Source organism: Oncorhynchus clarkii, chromosome 7, assembly GCF_045791955.1.
Source record: "Oncorhynchus clarkii lewisi isolate Uvic-CL-2024 chromosome 7, UVic_Ocla_1.0, whole genome shotgun sequence".
NCBI lineage: Eukaryota > Metazoa > Chordata > Actinopteri > Salmoniformes > Salmonidae > Oncorhynchus > Oncorhynchus clarkii.
Genome location: NC_092153.1, coordinates 63,032,068 through 63,041,750, shown reverse-complemented (window position 1 = coordinate 63,041,750; position 9,683 = coordinate 63,032,068). Strand labels below are relative to the sequence as shown.

The following is a 9,683-nucleotide window of genomic DNA, read 5'->3' as shown; positions in this document are numbered from 1 at the left end:
ATTCTTTATCCCTTTACACTTGTGTGTATAAGGTAGTAGTTTTGGAATTGTTAGGTTAGATTACTCGTTGGTTATTACTGCATTGTCGGAACTAGAAGCACAAGCATTTCGCTACACTCGCATTAACATCTGCTAACCATGTGTATGTGACAAATAAATTTGATTTGATTTATATCCACAATAAAAACGAGTCCTATATCGGCATAATCTGAAAGGCCGCTCAGCAAGGAAGAAGCCACTTCTTCCTTGCTGAGTATATGCTCCAAAACCATCATAAAAAAGCCAGACTACAGTTTGCAACTGCACATGGGGACAAAGATCGCACTTTTTGGAGAAATGGCCTCTGGTCTGATGAAACAAAAATAGAACTGTTTGGCCATAATGACCATCGTTATGTTTGGAGGAAAAAGGGGTAAGCTTGCAATCCGAAGAACACCATTACAACCATGAAGCACACGGGTCGCAGCATCATGTTGTGGGTGTGCTTTGCTGCAGGAAGTACTGGTGCACTTCACAAAATAGATGGCATCATGAGAATGGAAAATTGTGTGGATATATTGAAGCAACATCTCAAGACACCAGTCTTGTTAAGTTAAAGCTTGGTCGCAAATGGGTCTTCTAAATGGACAATGACCCCAAGCATACTTCCAAAGTTGTTGCAAAATGGCTTAAGGACAACAATGTCAAGGTATTGGAGTGGCCATCACAAAGTCCTGACCTCGGTCCTATAGAAAATGTGTGGGCAGAACTGAAAAAGAATGTGTGAGCAAGGAGGCCTAAAAACCTGACTCAGTTACACCAGCTCTGTCAGGAGGAATGGGTCAAAATTCCCCCAATTGATTATGGGAAGCTTGTGCAAGGCTACCCGAGACATTTGACCCAAGTTAAACAATTTAAAGGCAATGCTACCAAATACTAATTGAGTGTATGTAAACTTCTGACCCACTGGGAATGTGAGATGAAAGAAATAAAAGCTGAAATAAATCATTCTCTCTACTATTATTCTGACATTTCACATTCTTCAAGTAAAGTGGTGATCCTAACTGACCTAAAACAGGGAATTTTTACTAGGATTAAATGTCAGGAATTGTAAAAATAAAAAAATAAAAAATAAAAAACTTGAGTTTAAATGTATTTGGCTAAGGTGTATGTAAACTTCTGACTTCAACTGTATTTGTTGCAAGTAAAAGCCTTGGATAGTGAGTTGATACAATTCCAAGTCTGGAAGGTTAAAATCACCCTCAGACTTAAGATGTAAAACTTTAATTTTTACTATATGAATTGTATTTGCCCATTTAAAGTCTGTTAAAACAGAATATACTTTTATAAAGAATGTCTTCGGTGAGGTAATTGGTATTACCGAAAATAAATACAAAAACTTTGGCAGCCATGGCAAACCAAATAAGTTTATTCTACCTGTAAGATTTATGTGAAGATTATTCCATTTAATTAGATCTGCTTTCATATTTTTCAGTAATAGAATAAAGTCATCCTTATATATTTGGTGTTTGTTTTCACTTATTAAGCATCCTAAGTATTTCAAGTGGTTCACTTAAAGGATTGCTGTAGATCGTTTTTCTTTATCCTTATTGCCTTTAATTTGTTTTTTTCCACATTAATTTGACTGCCTGTCTGTGTGTCTGTGTAGCCAGTGGGGCTGGAGCAGTATTTGCATGGCATTACCTCAGTCCCACTCCTCTGACACGTATCACATTCCTAGAAGAGAGTTGACTTTCAGCCACACAGACAGACTCACTCGCTTGCACCTGAAAGTGAAGGGGGGCAGCTTACGCAATGGCCTGGGGGATTGCTCAACCTCTCCCTCAACGCCAACAGGAACTGTGTCGACACACCGGGAGAGAAAACAAAAGCCAGAGCAAATAAGTCACTATAGTAACTATCAACACATGAAACCAGCAATTCAATATTTAAATGGGTCCCTCCTCCCTCTCTTCCCAAAACGAATCATTGAGAGGTTGCTGCACTAGCAGACTAGCCCGAGGCATGTTACTGTAGTTAAAAATACAGGTTTCACTGTCTGTGCTGGCTTGTGGTGCATCTGTATGGACAATCCGAGTGTGTCTGGTGTGATAAATACTCATCATCACCATCATCCTCTAGCCTCTTACAACCATCCAACCATGTCCTCACAGACATTTCAGGAAAGGCACACTGAGTTACAAGAACGCATCACGACAGTGGTCTGTGTAGGCCCCTTGAGGACACCCAAACCCATCTGATCCTACTCTGTTGTTACTCGTCTGGAAGTGTTCTACGCAAGGAGGCTTGAACAAACAAGAAGAAGACCATCCAGGAGGTAAAGTGAATACCATGTCAGTGACATTAACACAATTACACCTTGCTTATTTGTTTAAATCCAGAAGTTCAGTGAAACTATGTTGTGAGGTAATAGCAAGTTGCTGAATTTTTCCTCATAACAGGATGTTTCCTCGTAATAGGGATGTTCCACAGAATTGACTTCTACCTCTGATTGCTAAAACTTCTATTTAATTCATCAGGAAAAATAAAGTCTGAAATTATCACAGGCTTCAACTAATGACAGAACCATCACCTTTCAGAATCCTACTTCTCCACAGTTCGCTAAACACTAGTGTCATTTTCATTAAGTGTATGTGATTATGTTGGAGTTACATCATGCGGTGCTTTACTAACTCTCCCCAGTGGGAGTTCCCAACAAGACAATAAAGAGACTAAAGCGAACAAGGCCTGCAATTTGAATCAAACAGAGTGCCGATGGTAGAGGAAGATTATTTTTGACCCTGGTGTATGACCCTCTATTGAATTGACATACTGCATTACAGAGTGTTTCATCAGAGTTCCATTCCCAAGCCTGCGTGTACTGAAATGGCCGCCACTACCATAGCAGTCATCTGGGCAAGGGGAGTTAATTATTGTATAAGGAATGAGGGTGATATAAGCCTGAAATAATATGGAGAATGGGGTTGGGGGAGGAGAGGAGGTGGTGTGCAAAAAGTGGACATTTATAAGTTAATTATTGTATGTGGGAACTACAGTAACAGTACAGCTCTATTTTATCAACTGTAATCTCTGAAGTATATCATAACCTATTCATATCAGTGCATTTATTAGTATCTAGTGGATATCAAATCCCTTCCATCAATCAATCTTTAATTCTCAACTGGGAATTAATGCTGTACAACCAAGCTGACCAGTCATTATTAAAGTTGTACACTGGATGAACTCCTTCAGTTCCAGGACATTTCTCATGTATCTGTCCATACCGACCCAGCTATGCGGACAAAGTGTTTGCTTCCTTTTCCTTCCTGGTTTGCGACCCAGCTTCATGGGCAACAGGGAGTCCGATGCTGTGGCAACTGAGGGGAAGGAGCTAGGAGGAAGGAAGAGACGAGGAAATGAATCAAAGCTCAGATAAAGCACATATAGTTATATGGATTTCCTGCTCCTAGCAGGATGAAGCTCCCAGCACTGAGATGAGATGACTGATAGTTATTTTCTAATGAACGGCATTAATAGTGGGGCTTGCAAATACTTCCGACTTCTCGTTATTCAGCCCCCATTGATTTTGGTACAATGTTTGACCCAGTTAGCATAAGAACATGGCATAAGCCATGGCAAAATGTGTAGAATCCCAGAAAATTTGCTTTAAACCTGCAATTTTTTCTCTCAGCCCCTATAGCCAATAGCCCTATAGCCCTATAGCCCATATAGCCCATAATAGCCCTATAGCCCATAACAAAATGTGTAGAATTGTAGATTTCTAGCTATTATCTGTACAGTCCCTCGAGCAGTGAATTTTAAACAAAGAAGGGCACCTATACATAGACGAAAATAAGAAAAAAAAGCAGACATTGAATATACCTTTGTGCATGATGAAGTTATTAGTTACATGTTGGATGTTGTATCAATATCTACACACAATACCCCATAATGACAAAACAAAAACAAGTTACATTTTTGCAAAGTTATTAAATATAATAACTTTCCGCCCAAGATGGCGTAGCAGTGAAGACGTGTTTTGTTCGTGTCTCGTGTACTTTTGTATTTTTCGTATTTTTTGTATATATATTTACATTTTATTTTCAATCACTTTTCAATTTTTAATTTGATTATAACTTCCGGTAACCTGCCTCACCCAATGTGATATGGTATCACTATTATTTTTAATTTTAGAACACATTCAAGAACCTCCAGAAGCTAACCAGCTAATTAGCTATTCAGTCATTGTTAGCCTCTGCAAGCGGCTTTTACCTTCTGCACAGATACCAGCCCTGTTCTTAGCCTGGATAATACTCGCCAGTCTACTAGTATCGGACTGTCTCTCCACAACAACGCCGGATTCCTGCAGTAATCCCTGGACCACTACTTCTGATCTTCACAGCTAGCTTGCAGCTAGCTAGCTCACAGCTTGCAGCTAGCTAGCTCACCGTGGCACCCAGTACCAAAGCTATCCCTGAGGCCCACCTCCCGGGCCTACTCAGCTGTTCACCCGAACCCCACTCATACACGGCTAGAGCCCGATACTCCACCGGATCCTTGCTGTAAACTTTGGACCTTGGCACCGGATCACAACTGCTACCGATTGGCTACAGTGGCTAACGCCACTGCCACGAAGCTAGCACCAGTTAGCCGTGAGCCAGGCGCATCTCCCGGCCAGCAAACTAAATTCTACAATACCTCTTTCGCCATCTGGCTTGGATTCTCTGTCGACACGGCGCCCCGCCGCACCACCACGACTGGTCTGCCGACGAATACTCCATCCGCTGTGCCTTCAACCGGCCTCCGTCGGAGGGCTACTAACTTTAAACACCTTGCTAACGTAGTGGCGGGTTCCCTGTTCCATCTACTGCTGCCCTCTGGACACTATGATCACTTGGCTACATAGCTGTTGCCTGCTGGACTGTCCATTAATCACGGTACTCCATTCTGTTTATTATTTTTTTTATCTGTCGGCCCCAGCCGTGAACTCAGGCTCTGTGTGTAGTTAATCAGACCCTCTCTGCCTAGTCATCGCCATTTTACCTGCTGTTGTTGTGTTAGCTGATTAGCCGTTGTTGTCTCACCTGTTGTTTTAGCTAGCTCTCCCAATCAACACCTGCGATTACTTTATACCTCGCTGTATGTCTCTCTCAAATGTCAATATGCCTTGTATACTGTTGTTCAGGTTAGTTATCATTGTTTTAGTTTACAATGGAGCCCCTAGTTCCACTCTTCATACCTCCTTTGTCCCACCTCCCACACATGCGGTGACCTCACCCATTACAACCAGCATGTCCAGAGATACAACCTCTCTTATCATCAGCCAGTGCCTGGGCTTACCTCCGCTGTACCCGCACCCCACCATACCCGTCTGCACATTGTGCCCTGAATATATTCTACCATGCCCAGAAATCTGCTCCTTTTATTCTTTGTCCCCAACGCTCTAGGCAACCAGTTTTGATAGCCTTTAGCCGCACCCTCATACTACTCCTCCTCTATTCCGCGGGTGATGTAGAGGTAAACCCAGGCCCTGCATGTCCCCAGGCACCCTCATTTGTTGACTTCTGTGATCGAAAAAGCCTTGGTTTCATACATGTCAACATCAGAAGCCTCCTCCCTAAGTTTGTTTTACTCACTGCTTTAGCACACTCTGCCAACCCTGATGTCCTTGCCGTGTCTGAATCCTGGCTTAGGAAGGCCACCAAAAATTCTGAGATTTCCATACCCAACTATAACATTTTCCGTCAAGATAGAACTGCCAAAGGGGGAGGAGTTGCAGTCTACTGCAGAGATAGCCAGCAAAGTAATGTCATACTTTCCAGGTCCATACCCAAACAGTTCGAACTACTAATTTTAAAAATTACTCTCTCCAGAAATAAGTCTCTCACTGTTGCCGCCTGCGAATGGACCCCCCTCAGCTCCCAGCCGTGCCCTGGGCACCATTTGTGAATTGATGGCCCCCCATCTAGCTTCAGAGTTTGTTCTGTTAGGTGACCTAAACTGGGATATGCTTAACACCCCAGCAGTCCTACAATCTAAGCTAGATGCCCTCAATCTCACACAAATAATCAAGGAACCCACCAGGTACAACCCAAAATCTGTAAACAAGGGCACCCTCATAGACGTTATCCTGACCAACTGGCCCTCCAAATACACCTCCGCTGTCTTCAACCAGGATCTCAGCGATCACTGCCTCATTGCCTGTATCCGCTACGGGTCCGGTCATCACTGTCAAACGCTCCCTAAAACACTTCTGCGAGCAGGCCTTTCTAGTCGACCTGGACCCATTCTGTATACTTCTGGACCTTCCTTGGACACTGTGCTACCTAACCTCCAAACGAGCTTCAATGCCATACAACACTCCTTCCGTGGCCTGCAACTGCTCTTAAACGCTAGTAAAACAAAATGCATGCTTTTCAAACGTTCGCTGCCTGCACCCGCACGCCCAACTAGCATCACCACCCTGGATGGTTCCGACCTAGAATATGTGGACAACTACAAATGCCTAGGTGTCTGGTTAGACTGTAAACTCTCCTTCCAGACTCATATCAAACATCTCCAATCCAAAATCAAATCTAGTTCCAGTAACATAAAACACAAGGCCAAATCTACACTGGAGTTGCTTACCGAGAAGACAGTGAATGTTTCATTTCCCATCCTTTGTGGGCTTTGCCTGTCAAGCAGCAGAAGGGTGCATTTGCCGATATACTATTAGCTGACGATGTTTACTTTGCAAGCTTCAGAGGGGTTTAGTTAAATGTAGAAGGCACATTTCAGTTGAAGACTGAAATCCCCCTTTCCCTTTCCCTCACTGGTAGAAACTTTGTACAGTTGGCTGAACACAGTGGTAAATAGACCTAATGTACTTTTTTCTCCAACCAAACTAGGCCTACCTAGCAAAGTTAGCTAACATTATTCCTTTTTCAACATTGCTTTTAAGAGTGTTTAATCACAGCTACATTGATTAATGTATCACTTCAAATTCGCTAGCTAGCTAATAACAGATCACGTCAATATGTCTAGTTAACAAGCTATCTTTCAGGGGATGAACTAGATGGCAATATTTGTTCGCCATCTACAGTGGTGATGACAGTAGTCCGACTGACAACTTTGCCAATGTCAAGCTCTTTCCAAAAGCCTAATCTCTGATGAAGCAAGCTAAATTACACACTGTTTGCTTAGCTAGCTGGCTACATGCCAAATGGATAGGCTACCCTCACCTATATGAAAATACATGATAAATTGATGTTTACTGATCATGAAAAGCATGCAGATATTTGCTGTATAACTCTGATAGAGCTAAATGTGAAAAAATAGGAAATATGTAGTTCTGACTATGTGTTTTAAGAGGTGATGACATTAAAACCAAATACATTGAACACAAATATAAAAGGCAACATGTTAAGTGTTGGTCCCATGTTTCATGAGCTGAAATAAAATATCCCTGAAATGTTCCATACACACATTTAACTCAAATTGTGTGCACAAATTTGTTTACATCCCTGTTAGTGAACATTTCTCCTTCACCAAGATAATCCTTCCACCTGACAGGTGTGGCATATCAAGAAGAGCCTGATTAAACAGCATGATCATAACACAGTGCTGGGGACAATAAAGTGGCACTCTAAAATGTGCAGTTTTGTCACACAACACAATGCCACAGATGTCTCAAGTTTTGGGGGAACATGCAATTGGCATGCTGACTGCAGGAATGTCCTCCAGAGTTGTTGCCAGAGAATGCAATGTTAATTTCTCTACCATAAGCTACCTCCAACGTAATTTTAGAGAATTTGGCAGTACATCCAACCGGCCTCACACCCGCAGACCCCATGTATGGCGCTGTGTGGGCGAGCGGTTTGTTGAAATCGACATTGTGAACAGAATGCCCCATGGTGGTGGTGGGGTTATGGTATGGGCGGGCATAAGCTACGAACAACGAACACAATTGCATTTTAGCGATGGCAATTTGAATGCATAGAGATATTGAAAAGATTCTGAGGCCCATTGTTGTGCCATTCATCCGCCGCCATCATCTCATGTTTCAGCATGATAAAGCATGGCCCCATGTCGCAAGGATCTGTACACAATTCCTGGAAGCTGAAAATGACCCGGTTCTTCCATGGCCTGCATACTTACCAGACATGTCACACATTGAACATGTTTGGGATGCTTTGGATCGTGTTCAGGTTCCCGCCAATATCCAGCAACTTCTCACAGCCATTGAATAGGTGTGGGAAAACATTCCACAAGCCACAATCAACAGCCTGATCAACTCTATCTGAAGGAGATGTGTCGCACTGCATGAGGCAAATGGTGGACAGACCAGATATTGTCTGTCTGGTTTTCTGATCCTTTTTTTAACAGGTGAAATTTACAGATTAGGGCTTAATTTATTTATTTAAAATCTTTGAAATTGTTGCATGTTGCGTTTATGTTTTTGTTCAGTATAGTGATAACTTTTATTTAACAATTTATTGAAAATGGCACGTAGATGTCAATGGTTTTAGCGGAGCTGGGGTCTCCTTGTCGAGCACTCTGCACTGTATTGTGACATTTTATTGATAAGGAAACAGGAAATAGGCAACACTGTCTCCACCTATAAATACACAATAATTGAGAATTTCAATAAGCATTTTTCTACGGCTGGCCATGCTTTCCACCTGGCTACCCCTACCCCGGTCAACTGCCCTGCACCCCCCACAGCAACTCGCCCAAGCCTCCCCATTTCTCCTTCACCTAAATCCAGATAGCTGATGTTGTCACGACTTCCACTGAAGTTGGTTCCTCTCCTTGTTCGGGTGGTGTTCGGCGGTCGACGTCACCGGTCTTCTAGCCATCGCCGATCCACCTTTCATTTTCCATTTGTTTTGTTTACATTACTTGACGTGCATATAACCCTCTGTTCCCCCCCATGTCTGTGTGAGGAAGTGTTTGTTGTAAAGTGTATGTGCACTTCAGACTGATTTGCGACGGGTTATTTCAACAAGTATTTTGTCTTTCTGGGTGAAGTTTGTTTTGCTGCATTAAACAGCTCCGGTTGTTACACATTTCTGCTCTCCTGCGCCTGATTTCCCTGCAGCCAGTTACACACCTCTTACAGATGTTCTGAAAGAGCTGCAAAATCTGGACCCCTACAAATCAGCTGGGCTAGACAATCTGGACCCTCTCTTTCTAAAATGATCTGTCAAAATTTTTGCAACCCCTGTTATTAGCCTGTTCAACCCCTCTTTCATGTCGTCTGAGATCCCCAAAGATTGGAAAGCTGCCGTGGTCATCCCCCTCTTCAAAGGGGGAGACACTCTAGACCCAAACTGCTACAGACCTATCTATATCTATCCTACCCTGCCTTTCTAAGGTCTTCGAAAGCCAAGTTAACAAACAAATCACTGACCATTTCGAACCCCTCCGTACCTTCTCCGTTATGCAATCTGGCTCCCGAGCTGGTCATGGCTGCACCTCAGCCACGCTAAAGGTCCTAAATGATATCTTAACAGCCATCGATAAGAGACAATACTGTGCAGCCGTATTCATCGACCTGGCCAAGGCTTTCGACTCTGTCAATCACCATATTCTTATCGGCAGACTCAACAGCCCTGGTTTCTCAAATGACTGCCTCGCCTGGTTCACCAACTACTTCTCTGATAGAGTTCAGTGTGTCAAATCGGAGGGCCTGTTGTCCGGACCTCTGGCAGTCTCTATGGGGG

The 9,683-nt window shown here is 43.0% G+C and overlaps 1 long non-coding RNA gene across 1 annotated transcript in view; it reads right to left on the bottom strand.

The window, feature by feature from the left end:
* Positions 1 to 1,757: 1,757 nt before the first annotated feature.
* LOC139413648 (uncharacterized) overlaps positions 1,758 to 9,683 on the bottom strand; it is a 37,239-nt gene continuing 29,313 nt past the window's right edge. The window contains exons 2-3 of the long non-coding RNA XR_011634819.1: positions 3,268 to 3,370; positions 1,758 to 1,839 (exon numbers count right to left, since the gene is read on the bottom strand). This is a non-coding gene — a long non-coding RNA (uncharacterized lncRNA). The remainder of the gene's footprint in view (positions 1,840 to 3,267; positions 3,371 to 9,683) is intronic.